At 43.8% G+C, this 14,590-nt stretch overlaps 1 protein-coding gene across 1 annotated transcript in view; it reads left to right on the top strand.

Moving 5' to 3' along the window:
- The window catches only part of MYO1D (myosin ID), a 358,631-nt gene that overhangs the window by 1,117 nt on the left and 342,924 nt on the right, over positions 1–14,590 (top strand). The gene's annotated exons all lie outside the window — the stretch shown is intronic.

The raw sequence follows: 14,590 nt of genomic DNA, 5'->3' as shown, positions 1-14,590 counted from the left end.
TCGTGGTTTCTGCGCGGGAGCCCCGGGTGGGGCTGTGGCCGCCGACAGCACTGAGCCTGCTTGGGATTCTCTCTCTCCCCGTCTCTCTCTCTCTCTCTCTCTCTCTCTCTCTCTCTCTGCCCCTCCCCAGCTTTCTCTCAAAAAGATAAACATTAAAAAAAAATTTTTTTAAGTAGTTTTGATTTTATTTTGTTAGACATTACAATAAATGGAGTTTTGAAAATAACTGAGTCTTTTTTGGGGGGGAAGGAGGAGGTGTTTCCTGGAAGTTCTAGCCTCATTTCTTGTAAGGTTTATAGCTAAATATCACTCCAAAAGCTTATAAGGTAAAAGTCATGATCTAGGTTTGAGTGCTTAACTAACCCTGCTTCTTAGTATTAATTAACAAACTTAAAATTTTTTTTTTCAACGTTTATTTATTTTTGGGACAGAGAGAGACAGAGCATGAACGGGGGAGGGGCAGAGAGAGAGAGAGGGAGACACAGAATCGGAAACAGGCTCCAGGCTCTGAGCCATCAGCCCAGAGCCTGACGCGGGGCTCAAACTCCAGGACCGCGAGATCGTGACCTGGCTGAAGTCGGACGCTTAACCGACTGCGCCACCCAGGCGCCCCAATTAACAAACTTTAATTTAAGAATTTAAAAAATGTTTTTTGATCTTTGGAATTGCAGACCCCATAGGGTTTTCCTCTGCTTCTGGCCAGGCTTCCCAGAGTATGGAACAGGGGCACAGATCTGAGTTCTATACCTGCCAACTACAAACTGACCTTGAGCCAGTCTGTGTGTCTGAGTTTCCTAATTTGTAAAACAATGAGGATGTTCACAATTTTTCAGCGCTTACATTCTTTTCCGCTTTTGCATATCATTGGTTGCAAAGGAAGCATGGGGCTGGAATCTTAAGGAACATTATGAAAGTGAGCCTAACTTGGGGTGCCTGGATGGTTCAGTCGGTTAATCATAGGACTTGGGCTCAGGTCATGATCTCGCAGTCAGTGGGTTCAAGCCCGGCATCGGGCTCTGTGCTGACTAGCTCAGAGCCTGGAGCCTGCTTCAGATCCTCTGTCTCCCACTCTCTCAGCCCCTCCCCCACTCATGCCTTGTCTTTCTTTCTCTCTCAAAAATAAATAAGCATGAAAAAAAAATTTAAAGTGAGCCTAACTTGACTTTGCAGTTTGGTTCCACATTGTGCAAAGTACTTTAGGAGGTAAGGTGGGAGGTTCCCCAAAACTGTAAGATGTATCCTTACCCCTCAAAGAGGTGGCATGTCAATGAAGACAGGGAGAAAAGTGGAAATTTTTCTGTTGATTAAAATAAAAAGTTAAGAAAACAATAGAAGAGTTAAGCTTTATAGAGGTAAGGTGATTCTCGGCCAAGAAATTGTACAAATGAATTGTTCTGGAGATCAGAAGAGGGAGAGGTGCTCTAGGTTGGCTGGGAAACACAACATAGAGAAGTTCAGGTGAGTTGCAAAGGATGGGTAAGATTGGTCTAGGTGGAGAACATTCCAGGTAGATACAGTGGTGTGAGCAGAGGAGCGGAGGGGAGAAAGGTGGTTCTGTTTGGTGGTAGTGAATACACTAAGTTGTCTGAAGGAGAAGGAGTTGGTGTTGGGGAACTGTGGGAGGAATCACCAAGCTCATTAGAGCTAGAGTAGGGCTGCATTCACACTCAGTCGCCAAGTCAGTCAAGGTCCTAGCTGTTCAGACATGTGCATGCATCTGTACGTGTCTCGCCTGTGTGTATAGCCGACAACTCTGAGAATTGGGTGCAATTGTCAATGTGCAGGTTCAGTGATTGTTCATGGTTTACTTCTAACTCGGGAGTAGTTGGTTCTCGGTAGCGATAAACACAGTCTCAGCAAAGGGTACTAGCAGTACCCTTGCCCTCCTCTTTTACCCAGGTGGAAAGCAGTCCTCTCTCTCTCTGATAGTCAGGATTTCCTATCACCCTGATATCCCTCCAGGCAGTTTTAGTGTTTAGTTGTGTCAGCTACTGGGCTTATGCTGTTGTGGCCCTTGGACATTTGTTTCACTTTGCAAAAGGTGACTGGAAACACTGCAGATCCAGATGCACTTATGTGACATAGAAGTGTTTTCATCTCTCGCGACACGGGTGGTTGGGCCATACCCCGTGTAGTTTATGGTCGTAGATAGGCAAAATTTGAGTATTTCATCTTTAAGTGGATGTGGGTGCATGAGCCCAATCATTCTTGCCTTTCCCAAGCTCTGGCTCCTTCTCTTACTCCTGTCAGGGGGGTCCTGTCCTCCGCTCTGCACCTGGCTCTTCTGCAAGGCCCTCTTCATTTGTGGTTTGTAACATAGTTAGGCACTGAACACTGTAGCTGTTTCAGGGGTCTGTAGCATCCAAACTCGATAGTAGTTTTCCTGATAGCAGCACCCAGCATGATGCTGGGTACATAACACATTTCCTGGTGACAGCATTTTTCTTGCACAGAGAGAGAAAAGAGAGAGAAAAGGTTAGTTCGTTAAAGGTTTTTTGACATTGTTCATTTGGAATTATCTTTTCATTTTGCTACTCTGCCGACCTTTCTTCCCCTCTTGGAAGAAAGTTGGTTTTTAGACAGCTGTCACAATTGATGTAACTTTCCCCCTTGCTGTTATTATTTTCGAAAGTTGACGTCAGTGTGTGTCTGTGTGTGTGAATCAGATGAGGCAAGATTCAAGGGGTGATGTGTGTTAGTCTATCTGTGAAGGAGTTTCAATTTATGTTTCTTACTCTCGTACGAAAAACTGCTAGTATTTTGAAGGTCGCTTTCTTTCTGTCCTAGAAGTCCCTTGCTGGAGGAGATCTGTTCTATTTATTTCTTTTTCCCTTTTGGTGGAGGTGCTGGTGGCTTTGGTGGCAGTGGTGAGCTCCTTGCTGCATTTTCAAGGGACTGTGCCCAGGAGGGAGATGCCTGCGCAGACACCTCCCATCTCCGTGGTCAGGCCTGGTTCCTGTCAGCAACCCTAATGACCTGACCGCTTGCAGCGCCGGCCACAGTATTCCCACCATATTCTGCTTTCTTTGCAGCCACTTCCTTTCGGGACCTGGAGCCCTTTGGTTGGTTCCTTTTCTCTTTGCTGGCCCGTTCTTGAACTTGAGCTCTTTCAGCACTAACAGCAGCCCTGCGCCCTCTCTCCAACTTAGAATCCCGCAGAGCCAGCTGCATGGGACATCTGGTCCTCCTGTGCTCCCCTGCTCCCCACTCAGCCATATGTGTGTGTAAAAGGGAAATGCAAGCCGCTGCTCAGGGCTGATCTTGGGCCAAGGACAGCATCCCAGGGAGATGTGCTCTTCACAGGGCAGCGAAATACACCGTGGGCTTCCAGGTGTCCTAACTTTGTTGGTGATGGTAGCTGTTTTGAGCATCAGGCATCTGCTCAGCCTCGTATCTTGGCTCCTTGGAAATTGAATTTTTCCTCCCCACTTTTCTTACCGGTTTTTCTCTTCCATATAAGCGGTCATTTGAAATCGTGACTGCCAAAGCTGCAGGCAACTTCTTTTAACCTAACACAACCTGTTATCAGATCCTTGCTTAGACCTGGGCTTCACAACTCCAGCACCATTGACTTTGGGGCTTGGGTAATTCTTTGTTTTGGGGGGCTGTCCTGTGCATTACAGGATGTTTAGCAGCACCCCTGGACTCTACCTGCCAGATGCCAAGTAGGACCACTTCCTTCCCATTTATGACAACTGAAAATGTTTCCAGATACTGCCAAGTGTCCCCTGGGGGAGGGGTCAAATTATCCCCAGTTGAGAACCCCTGGCCTAGGTTGTTCTCACTGCCTGGAATGTCCTCCTTCTTTCCTCACCCCTGCTCACATACTCTGCCTGTCACTCTTACTCGTCCTTTGAGACCCGTTCTGAGAAGTCTTTCCCAGTCTTCCAAGTCTGGATTAATTATACTCTTACCTGTGTCCCCAGGATACATGGACGCTTGGTCCTAACTGTTAAAAGAACCGGTCAGGTTATATTGTTGTTATCTGCATACCAGCCTTCCCACCAAATAATGAGGTCCTCAGAGACAGCCTATCCAGATGTGGATCCAGGTTTTGTGGTCCTTAAGACTCATTGCAATTGGGAGGGGGGACCATCTTTAAGAAAAGAGTATTAATTGTGAATGCCAAATTAGATATAGGATTTTGGAAGAGGACAGTGCCAGTGAGTGGCTGTGAAACAAACCCATCTCTGATCCTTTCCTGTCGTGCTGGGCACCTGTGTGTTCCATACATTTTTACATGAGTTAACTACGCCATCAAATGTTGGTTGATTATTTTTCAACCAGTGGAATTCTTAACTTAAAAAATGCACACAATCTTCTGAAAATATTGTTCTTATCTAATATAGTTTAACCGTGTGAGGGCAGGACAAATGAGTTGTAGAATTACACACATGCACGTACACACACACACACACACACCCACACCCACACCCACACAACCTCTGTACTCTTTCTCTGTGGCTGCTTGGTCATTTGGAAAATTTGGTGGGACAAAGGGTACCTCTTTCTTGCCTGGGGCAAAACCTGAGGTACTCTGGGTGGTCTTTAAAGCATGTGTAAGTCTGCAGTTGGTGCAGAGTTCTAGTTAGAAGTAACCATAGTCGGATTTACAGGAGAGGTGAATGGCACACTAAATCTTTTTGGCTTCCCCGTGAAATTCTTTGGCAACCACTTTCAGAGGCCTTCAGAAGAGGACAGTTTGCTCTGTGCCTGTTTTGCACGTTGGCCTCATATTGGGACAAAAATGAGCATTTGGGTTTTGGAGCTTCCATTTGGAGTGAATCACCCTGCCGTCTTGTTTCCTTTCCTACTCTGTGACAGGCTTCCAAGACTATTTTTATTCAGGGTCATTTGTTGACCCTGGAGACTTCTGCTGAATTTAGCTCCCAAGTAGAGCCAGATGTGGGTGGAATTGAGCACTCAGAAGCAGCTACTGGGGCGTTGCAGCACGGTTTCTGAAGGGCTCCGCTTCCACATGAGAGAGGTGGGCTTTGGCCTTCTGCTTGACTTGCAGACAAAAGATGGAGAGTCTGGTATAGACAGAAGTGTGTTTACTTAATGTTCCACATGCAAGTGGTATGCACTATGAGTTATCCCAGTGTGGACAGCTGATGGGTTGCCATTCTCACCGAAGTCTGAGCCAACTCAGCAAAAAGGACCCTGTCTCAAGGACTGGCCCCATTGTATGATGATTCTGTCATTCATTGCCGTGTTGCTTTGGGGACTGGATTGGGTTTTTGCGTCATTGCCCAGCCACTGCTAAGTCCATCTCGTAGGGGACTCTTCTGTCAACAGTGGCTCTAGCCCCATTGGTGGCGAGCCTCACTAACATAGCTTATGAAAATGGCAGCTGTACTCTCATACAGAGGTTCAGAGGGTCACAGCATTTAAAAATATACATTCTAAGCCTCTGTCTTTTTGTCTATTAAATTCTTTGGTCAAGATGATAGTCTTATTTCCTCTGGGAAGCAGACTCCTGTTTGTTCAACTGCTATATATAATTACTGGTTAGATCTCTTAATAGAATAGCATTACCCAAACTTTAGTTTGGGGCACTTATGGGAAGAAGAAAAGGTGGAGCGTGCTTGTTCAGGGCATGGGGCTCAAGGGAAAGAGCACAAGATTTGAGACCCGACTGACCGAGTTCAAATCCCGGCCTCACTTCTGCTCTTTTTAGCATTATGACTTAGGGTAAGTTAATGTCCCTAAGTTTCAGTTTCTTTATGTATAAAATGATTGCCTTTTAGGGTTATTGGGATGAAATCACGTGATATGTAAAAAGTGCATGGTTAGTGCTTGGTACACAATTCCCTCTCAACTAATGTTAACTGTCTTCCTGAATCCTTCCCATATGGCCTTGCCTCCCTGCCCTGCCCTCATAACTGATCCAAAAGCTAGCTGTTTTCACCTCTTCCTTCCTCACTAAGACAAATTCATTTGGTTTTATTTGGGAGGGGCAAAGATGAAAAATATTCTAGATGAAGTTGGGGTTATCTAGTGGAGAGGGCAACAGCATTGGAGATAAACACATCTGCACCTTACATCTCTGTCCACGTACTACCACCCATGTGGCCTTGGACAAGTTACTTAGCCTCCCTGAGCCTCAGTTTTTTCATCTGTAAAGATGATGTTATTGTGAAGATTGTATTATAGCACCAGTAAAGCACCCAACATCATGCCTAATGTGCTGTGACTCTAGTCTTTGGGAAGACGAAGCAGAGTGGATCCTCAGCGGGTGGTCCCCAGCTCTGTCTTCTCAGTCTGCCCTGTGGACCAAGCACTGTTGCTATTCCCAGTCCCCTCCATAACTGTCACCCTGAACGTACTCATTCCTAATCCTGCTCCTCCAGGTGTGCCACCGTTTAGTCTCCAGAAGTTTTAAACTCTTTGGAAAAGGAAATCAGTTCTTCATATTACTCATAAATATTCCAAACTATTTTATTCTTTGTGTCTATTGTTCTCTGTTTTTACAAAGGTTGGTGACTTTGGTGCCTGAAATCCCCAGGTGCTATAGCTGGGTGGTGAACTTCAAGGATAGTCTTTAAAAAAAAAGTCTGCTGGGCACCTGGGTGGTGGTTAAGGGTCTGACTTTGGCTCAGGTGGTGATCTCATGGTTCATGAGCCCTGCATTGGGCTCTGTGCTGACAGCTCAGAACCTAGAGCCTGCTTTAGATCCTGTGTTTCCTTCTCTCTGCCCTTCCACTGATCGCGCTCTGTCTCTCTCTCAAAAATAAATAATACACATTTAAAAACTTTTTAAAAATCCGTAGTTTGTTTCCTTATATGATTATAATATATATGCATATATATGTGTGTGTACACATGTGTGTGCATGTGTGTGTGTATATATGCAGATACACACATATGTCTATAATTTAAGCTTTTAATTCCAGTTAACATACAGTGCTATGTTATTTTCAGGTATACGATAAGGTAATTGAACATTTACGTACAACACCCAATGCTCATCACAGCAGGTGCACTCCTTAATCCCCATCACCTGTTTCACCCATCCCCTCCCACATCTCCCTTCTGGTAACCATCGGTTCTCTATAGTTAAGAGTCTCTTTCCTTTTCTTTCTTTCCTTCTTTCTTTCTTTCTTTCCTTCTTTCTTTCTTTCCTTCCTTCTTTCTTTCTTTCTTTCTTTCTTTCTTTCTTTCTTTCTTTCTTTCTTTCTTTCTTTTTCTTTCTTTCTTTCTTTCTTTCCTTCTCTCTCTCTAAGTTTATTTATTTTGAGAGAGAGAGAGAGAGAGAGAGAGAGAGAGAGAGCAAGTGAGCAAGAGCAGGGGAGGGGCAGAGAGAATCCCAAACAGGCTCTGCACTGTCAGTGCAGAGCCCTCCACAGGGCTCAAACTCATAAACTGTGAGATCATGACCTGAGCCAAAATCAAGATTCAGACGCTTTACCAACCTAGGCACCCCAAGAGTCTGTTTCTTGATTTGTCCCTCTCTCTCTTATTTTTTTTCCCTTTGCTTGCTATCTTTCTTAAATGCCACATATGAGTGAAATCATAGGTTGTCTTTCTCTGACTTATTTTGCTTAGCATTATAGACCTTATGTATTTTTAGTATAATCTCCTCGCTTTAAAACTAGCAACTACTTTGGGAGGCACCTGGGTGGTTGGTTCAGTTGGTTAAGTGTCCAACTCTTGATTTCGGCTCAGGTCATGATCTCATGGTTCATGAAATGGAGCCCCACGTCGGGCTGTGCAATGACAGCGTGGAGCCTGCTTGGGATTCTCTCTCCCTCTCTCTCTGCTCCTCCCCTGCTCACACAAGCTGTCTCTCTCTCTCTAATAAATAAACACTTATGCAAAAAGCTAGCACTACTTAAACTCTTGCTGTGTGCTTATCACTCTAGTGGGTACTTTGGTAAGGGTTACTTTTTAAAAGGTCATTCTTTGGGGGATAGCTGAATTGGGAGTAAAAGATAACTTAATATCAACATAGCATATTTTTAAAACAGTGCTGGTGATAGTGTGTGAAGGGCTCATGTGTTATACAGTAATATTCTGAGGGAATTCAGACAGCGAGAAAATGGGGTTGGGAGTGGGGAGGACGTGCTCTGTGGCAGGGGTAGAACACAAGCAGACCCTTGGAAGTAGAAGGATGGCGTCTTACTTGGAAACAACCCGGGTCCTGCTGCCTGATGGCTCACAACACACTAGCCTTCTTTCCTTCTCTCTTGCCACCCACTCTCAGCACGAGTGGGCTGGCCCTGCTGCTAGCCAGCTTCCACTGCTCCGGATATTTTCCCCTACATCGTCTGCACTTTTTTCATTCCTGTCTTCTACTGCTCCCAAACTCTCCCAACTGGAGACAGAGTTAGGTTGATAAGAATTCTCTTACATTGGCGTCAGTTTGCTCTGTCCTTTTTTCAGACGCCTGGTCAGGATCAGTTAGAAGGAGGGAGTGAGCATCTAACTTCTGAGAAAGTTTTGCAGCAGGTAACTGTTCAGGGACCAGGCAGACCTGGGGTGGAGAACTGAACTCTGGTGGGTTGTGGGGGTGGGATGGGCAGGATATGGTGGGAGCTCAGTTCATTCTTGGGAGGCACTCTGATGACAGGGAGGGTGCCAGAGAAAAACTTTGCTCAATTAAAAAATTTTATCTGTGACTCATCTTTGGGCCTAGAAGAGGGAAATGGAATTTTTTAAATTTATTTTGTGTCTAATTACAAAACTTCCAAGATTCAGCACCCAGACTGCGTGGTGAATACTATGATCATTCCATTGTGGGTTAAAGAGACATTTGTGAGTCAGCCTGTGAACCTAATCATGGCTTTCAATATTTCTTGGTGAAATAGAATGGTCTACTTTAGTGGAAAGTGGACCATGTTAAAGTGAAGGGCTCTGATAAGTGACTTCAGTTGATGGAGACATGATTCAAGAGCATCATCTGATTCCTCCTTGGTGCTTTGCCCACCTTCCAGTCTCATTATCTAACCTCACCCCTGAAAATATCCCAGTTTATATCCCAGGCACAGCTGCTCATGTGGAACTGGTTACTGTTACATCTGAACAGGACCTCCTTCATTTCCCTTATGTTTCTGCTCCTCGGTGCTCCGTACAGAAGTGTATTTCACTTAAAGAAGATGAAAGCATTAACTCTAGTAAAGCTATTTTGCTTTACTAAAAAGATTGTTTACTGCTTGCTGAACATAGCTTTTTCCAAAAAAGACACAGGCCAATTCATAGTGGTAAAAAAAACAAAAACAACAACTTCTGGAATAGATGGAAAAACCTATCACGGAGCGAACACAAGTTTGCTTTCATTCCTCTCCTCCCTGTGTCTCCCACGGCCATATTACGAAGACCTGGTTGGGGAGGGCACCATGCCACTTATATACACAAGGGTCACATAAGCGCTAGAAGCAAATGAGTTAGTGAAAAAATGGCTTCATCTAAAACAATGAAGCAAACACCAAGAGAAACTCAAACAATTTTTTTCCCCTCTGACCACAAAGTCTGCTTTGAGTAACTTGTACAATAGAAGATCGTCCGTAGCGGGGTCAGGGTGATGGCGAATGACTATCTCAAACCGCTGCTTTGTGTTCAATATAAAGTCAAGAAAAATTTTATAGTCAATTAAAAAAAAAGTCAAACTCTTTAAAAGAAAAAAAGCTTGCATTTATTTTGAATAACCCTAAAATTGGTCATGTTTTAGTTTGGACTTTTATGGACATCTAGGTCATTTAAAATTTTTTTTAATAAGAATAGTCCTTGATACGAGATTGAGTTAGCCTGATTCTGCCACCCTAGCCCATGTTCCTTATAATTAAGCAACCTTACCAAAAAAAACAAAAAAAGCAAAATAACAAATCTGTAGAGTGAATGTCAGTAGGTACCACTCTGAAGCATTTCTAGCTCCGTTCAACCTGTCCTGTCATATTTCTCATATTTGTGCCCTGCTTCTGATCTCCAAGTCCTGAGGGCAAGAACTTTATCTTAAGAAGATGAAGTCTTCTTTGTCTCCAAAGGCTCATTTCCATGCATTAAGGACAAAATGTTATCCCCTCTAAAAACGAATGAAGAAATGAATGTATAATATTTCTGCGTCTTTGATTCCTGCCTGAACTATGTATTTATTGTATTTTATATAATTGTATAATCGCATTTTTCTGTTGTTGTGACTCCAGTCTTTGGGAAGATAGGAAAATGAAACTGTCATTGCTCTTGGAAAAAAACACACTCAAATAGATAAGTTTTTGCGAAATGGTAGACCTGTTTTTTCCTTTGAAAGGGCTAATAGAACTCAGACATATGAAGCCTCATATCTTATAAGAGGAAGACGTTCTCACTGGTGCTGTGACCTTGAGCTGTCTTATGTTGTTGCTTACCTTGGCAAATTGACTACCTTTTTACCAGCTTTCTATAGTTTTGTATCTTTGTGGAATATCTCTAAGCCACATGCTTTTATACAGCAGATCCAGGGTCTGAGCTGATGCAGGTAGGTGCTGGCTTGTGTCTGCCTTCCGTGGTGTCCCTGGAGGTGCCTGAGAGGCAGGCGCGGAGTAGGACTTCAGGCCTCCTGCTCCTCTCTGCTTCCTGCACAGCAGCTCTACTTCTTACATACCGGGGTTTCCAGACACTTTTGTTCAGAAGGGAATGCTATCCCGTTGGAAAAACAGTTTGAAAACCACTGTTCCAGGTGATCGCTTTCCAGATGGCTTTTCTCCTTACAAACATACACAGTTAGAAATATGTCCAACCAAAATGATTTAAAAAGTGGCAGTGCAGTATAAAGTAATGAGCAAAGGAAATAAATTTAGTCATCCAAATTTAGACATGGCTGTATTATACTCTTCGACTTCTACTTCCTTCAGTTTACTTCAGTTCTCTGGGCCACTCTAGTCTTAAACGGGCCTGGTCCCTACTGCAAGGTCATTTTGGCAGATGAGATAACAGGTGGGTTATTGTTCTTAACACATCCTACTCAAATGTCAGGGCTGTCTCATTTTTGCTTCCTTATATGGAAGATGAAGAATGCAAGTTAACTTTTTTCCTCAGTGACTTAGATCATCATGATCCTAGTTAGGAATAATTGTTTTCATGCCCTTGGGATTTATTGAAATACGTGTAATGTTTTGCTCCACACCAAATTGATCTAAACAGTTCAACTTTTTTTTTTAATGTTTATTTTTGAGAGAGGGAGAGAGAGAGAGACAGAGAGAGAGACGGTGCAAGTGGGTGAGGGGCAGAGAGAGAGGGAGACACAGAATACACAGCCTGGTGTGAGCTGTCAGCACACAGCCCGACGCGGGGCTTGAACTCACAAACTGTGAGATCATGGCCTGAGCAGAAGTCAGACACTTAACCGACTGAGCCACCTAGGCGCCCCTAAACGGTTTAACTTTTTAGTGTATATTGGGTAAGTTTCTACAGTTTCTTTCAGTGAATTCTTTCTCTGTGAATTCGCTCTTCCCTCTTAATTTGTTTAATCTGTGCTTATAGGAAGGTATATAAAAAAGGAGTTAATGTGTTCTCATGAGGACTGAGGAACTGAACTGGGTACATCACTCATAGGGCATGAGTTTGGAGACCTTTGTTTTCTATCTTCTCTGCTCAGAGTTTTTTTGTTTTTGTTTTTGTTTTTGTTTTTGTTTTTGTTTTTGTTTTTGTTTTCCCATGGCTTTGATGCATTTGGCTGGAAAGGCAGGTAGGCCAAGGCTGAGTTCTGAGTAGATAAGGTGCTACTCTAAAATGTATTGCTGCTGTTGGTATTTGAATTATTTGTGTGGTTGAACAAACCAAAGTATGATGAGTGGACTTCTCCACACCATGTGAACTTCAGTGTGAACTTCGTGATTGCTTGTTGATTTGTGACAGGCAGCAGTTGAAGGCAGACTTTGTCACTGTTCGCATCCCTGCTTCTTAGTTTCCTGTTTCATCTGGAAGCTTTACTGAAAAAGAGACTCTTTCTTGAACTTCTTGATTTATTCTGGGATGGTGGTTCTCAAGTTTGGCTTGTATGAGAATTACTCAGCTTTTGGAATATGTAGATGCCCTGGACTCTCCATCCTGGAGCTGCAGGTGTATTCAGCCTGGTTTTTCACTGCACAGTTGTGTTCTATTGCAGCTAAATGGGCCGTGACTGTAATGTGAGCCGACTGGTATATTAACAAATGTATCCAAACAATCAGCATTCTTAGTTCTGTTGTGATTATTAAATCAATTAATTATTTGATAGTCATACTTTATTCTTCATCCTGACAACATGCTTTCTGTTCTTTTATCCAGTGGTTTTGGTTGCCCACTGTTATCATACTATATTTTTCTTTCTGTCACTAGATTGCCCGTACAAAAAAAGTATAATCATACCATCCTGGTTAATTCCTTGATATATTTCCTTATGATATTTTGAACATATGTAAATTTATAGATTTTAAAATTTGGAATCTTCATGCTTATACCAGATATAATTTTGTAAATAGTTTTCTCATATGATAAAGTATCTTCAGCATTTTTCCATGTTACTAAGTTGTCTTTGAAAGTACAATAGCAACCACGGCTGCTTTGTCTTGCCTGGGGATGCAAGGGAACCAGGCAGACGCAGTTTCTTGTCCCATGGAGCTGACAAACCAGCAGGGGAGACACACAGAATTGGCAAACAAAAGAATAATAGTAATACGTAGTAATAGGCTCTATGAAGGGCAAGCACAGGGTCCCCTCATGGGAAAATGGCAGTGGCGTGTGTGCGGTAGGTGTGCATGTCACAGACGAGGCATTTCACGAGGAAGCCGGCTTCCCCCGAGATCAGAAGGCTGAGGAATCTGTGCGGGGGAGGCAGGTGTGCAGAGTGGGAATGAGCTAGGGAGGGCAGTTCGGGCCAGGCAGAGTGAATCACGGGGGAGGGAGAGAGGGAGATAGTGACAGATGGACGCTTGGTGTTTTCAGAACCCGAAGGGCATCCAGTGAGGCCAGAGTCTCCAAGCAGAGTGGGGCCAGGCCATGATGGAGCGCTGTCAGGGCCCACACTTTGCCAAGGGCCTTTGGGAAATGAAGGATTCAAGCTTTGGGTACACTGGAAGCGACTGTAGGGCTTTACCCTCCTTGCAGTCACTTCAGGGTGATAGCATACTTTGAAGTCTGGGCTTTCTTAGTTTAGTAGCCAGAATTCCCTGGGTCTGATGGCTGTTCTGAATGTTTGTTTTTGTCCGGTTGGGGAATAGAGTGCGGAGTTGGCGATGGCTTTCTATACTTTCCTTCGGCGATAGTAAACACAAATACAGTCCTGTTTTGATCTGTAGTCTGACAAAGCTATTTCTTGGAGTAGTCAGCCCAAGAGCAGTGCTTTTGTTGGTCTGAAATCAGTCAATCTTGACGGTAACTAATAGGCTACTACTGATTTTCGGGGGCTTTTTTTTTCTTTTCTGATGTTATGCCTCAAGCAATAGAAGAATTCTGAGCCATGAAGTCTCTGAGTCATAGAATTTTAATGCCAGGAGGGAACCTGGAGGTTATCTCACTGATGTAAAGATACATGGAGTTCAGAACACAGAAAGTATGCGATTTGTCCAGGATTCTTTTCTCAGTTAGTGGCCTGGTTACTGCTAGAGCAAAAATTTCCTATATCCTAGCTGTGTATTTATTCTTTTGCTTTTCCTCTCTCAGCTCCATTGCTTTGGAATCAAGTAGCAGTTCTTAAACTTCCTTTATGATTACTCACTTAGAACATGCTTGCTTAAAATGATCTGAACAGGTTGAGACAATGGAAAAGCTAACAATGTAAATAATAAGTGAGTCTCTAGTTCTACTGAAGGGCAACGATATAAACACAAAATAACATTGAGAGAGTGCCAACGATGAGGGTTTTATAGCCTATGCTATGCGTCAACATTGCTCTGGAAATGTAGACTTGGAACTTCTCTGGCTCAATTCTGCCTCTCCTGGAGGGCCGAGTAGTTCCCACACCACCCAGCGTCAGTTAGAATGTTGTTGGCTGCAACTAAAAGAAAACCTGAACAAACCTGCTGACACAAAAAGGAAACCTACTATCTCACACAAGCAGAAGTGATAAGGGAGGCTCTGGCCAGTCCTCAAGGGCTCTGACTCCACTAGTCTGATTATCTCAGGCCTGCCCTTCTTTTTATGCTGGTTTTGTCCTCAGGCTGGTGAAAGGCTGGTGGAAGGTGATTGGGGTGGTTCCCTGTATCCCACCCAGACCCCCTCACCTCCAGAGGAAGGAGAGGGGAACATGTGCTGGTCTTGTGTTTCCCTCTTAGGAAGCCCCTGCGAGATGTCCTCATATCTCCTTGGTCAGCATTTGCTCACACGCAGATTATTGAACCCGTCACTGGTTCGGAGGAATGTGGTTATCACGATTGATTTGGAATAGTCAAGAGCTGAGGATAGAGTTCACTTTTCCTGAAGCACCTGACTGTGTGGAAGGGAGTAGATACCAGAGCAAAATCAGATTCCTTGTTCTTTTAAGGAGGAATGAATTTTAGGGACAGAATAGGACACTGGAGAGGCGACCAAGAGTACCTACTGTATATACTTTTACAGGCTGTGCAGACAGAATGGTGCTCACTCAGGAAAGAGTGCTCGGTGGGATGGGCGCACTTGAGACCACGTCACTGAGGAA

Source organism: Prionailurus viverrinus, chromosome E1 (genome assembly GCF_022837055.1).
Source record: "Prionailurus viverrinus isolate Anna chromosome E1, UM_Priviv_1.0, whole genome shotgun sequence".
NCBI classification, from domain to species: Eukaryota; Metazoa; Chordata; class Mammalia; order Carnivora; family Felidae; genus Prionailurus; species Prionailurus viverrinus.
The sequence above is the reverse complement of the archived record's forward strand: the minus strand, read 5'-3'. Positions and strand labels throughout refer to the sequence as shown.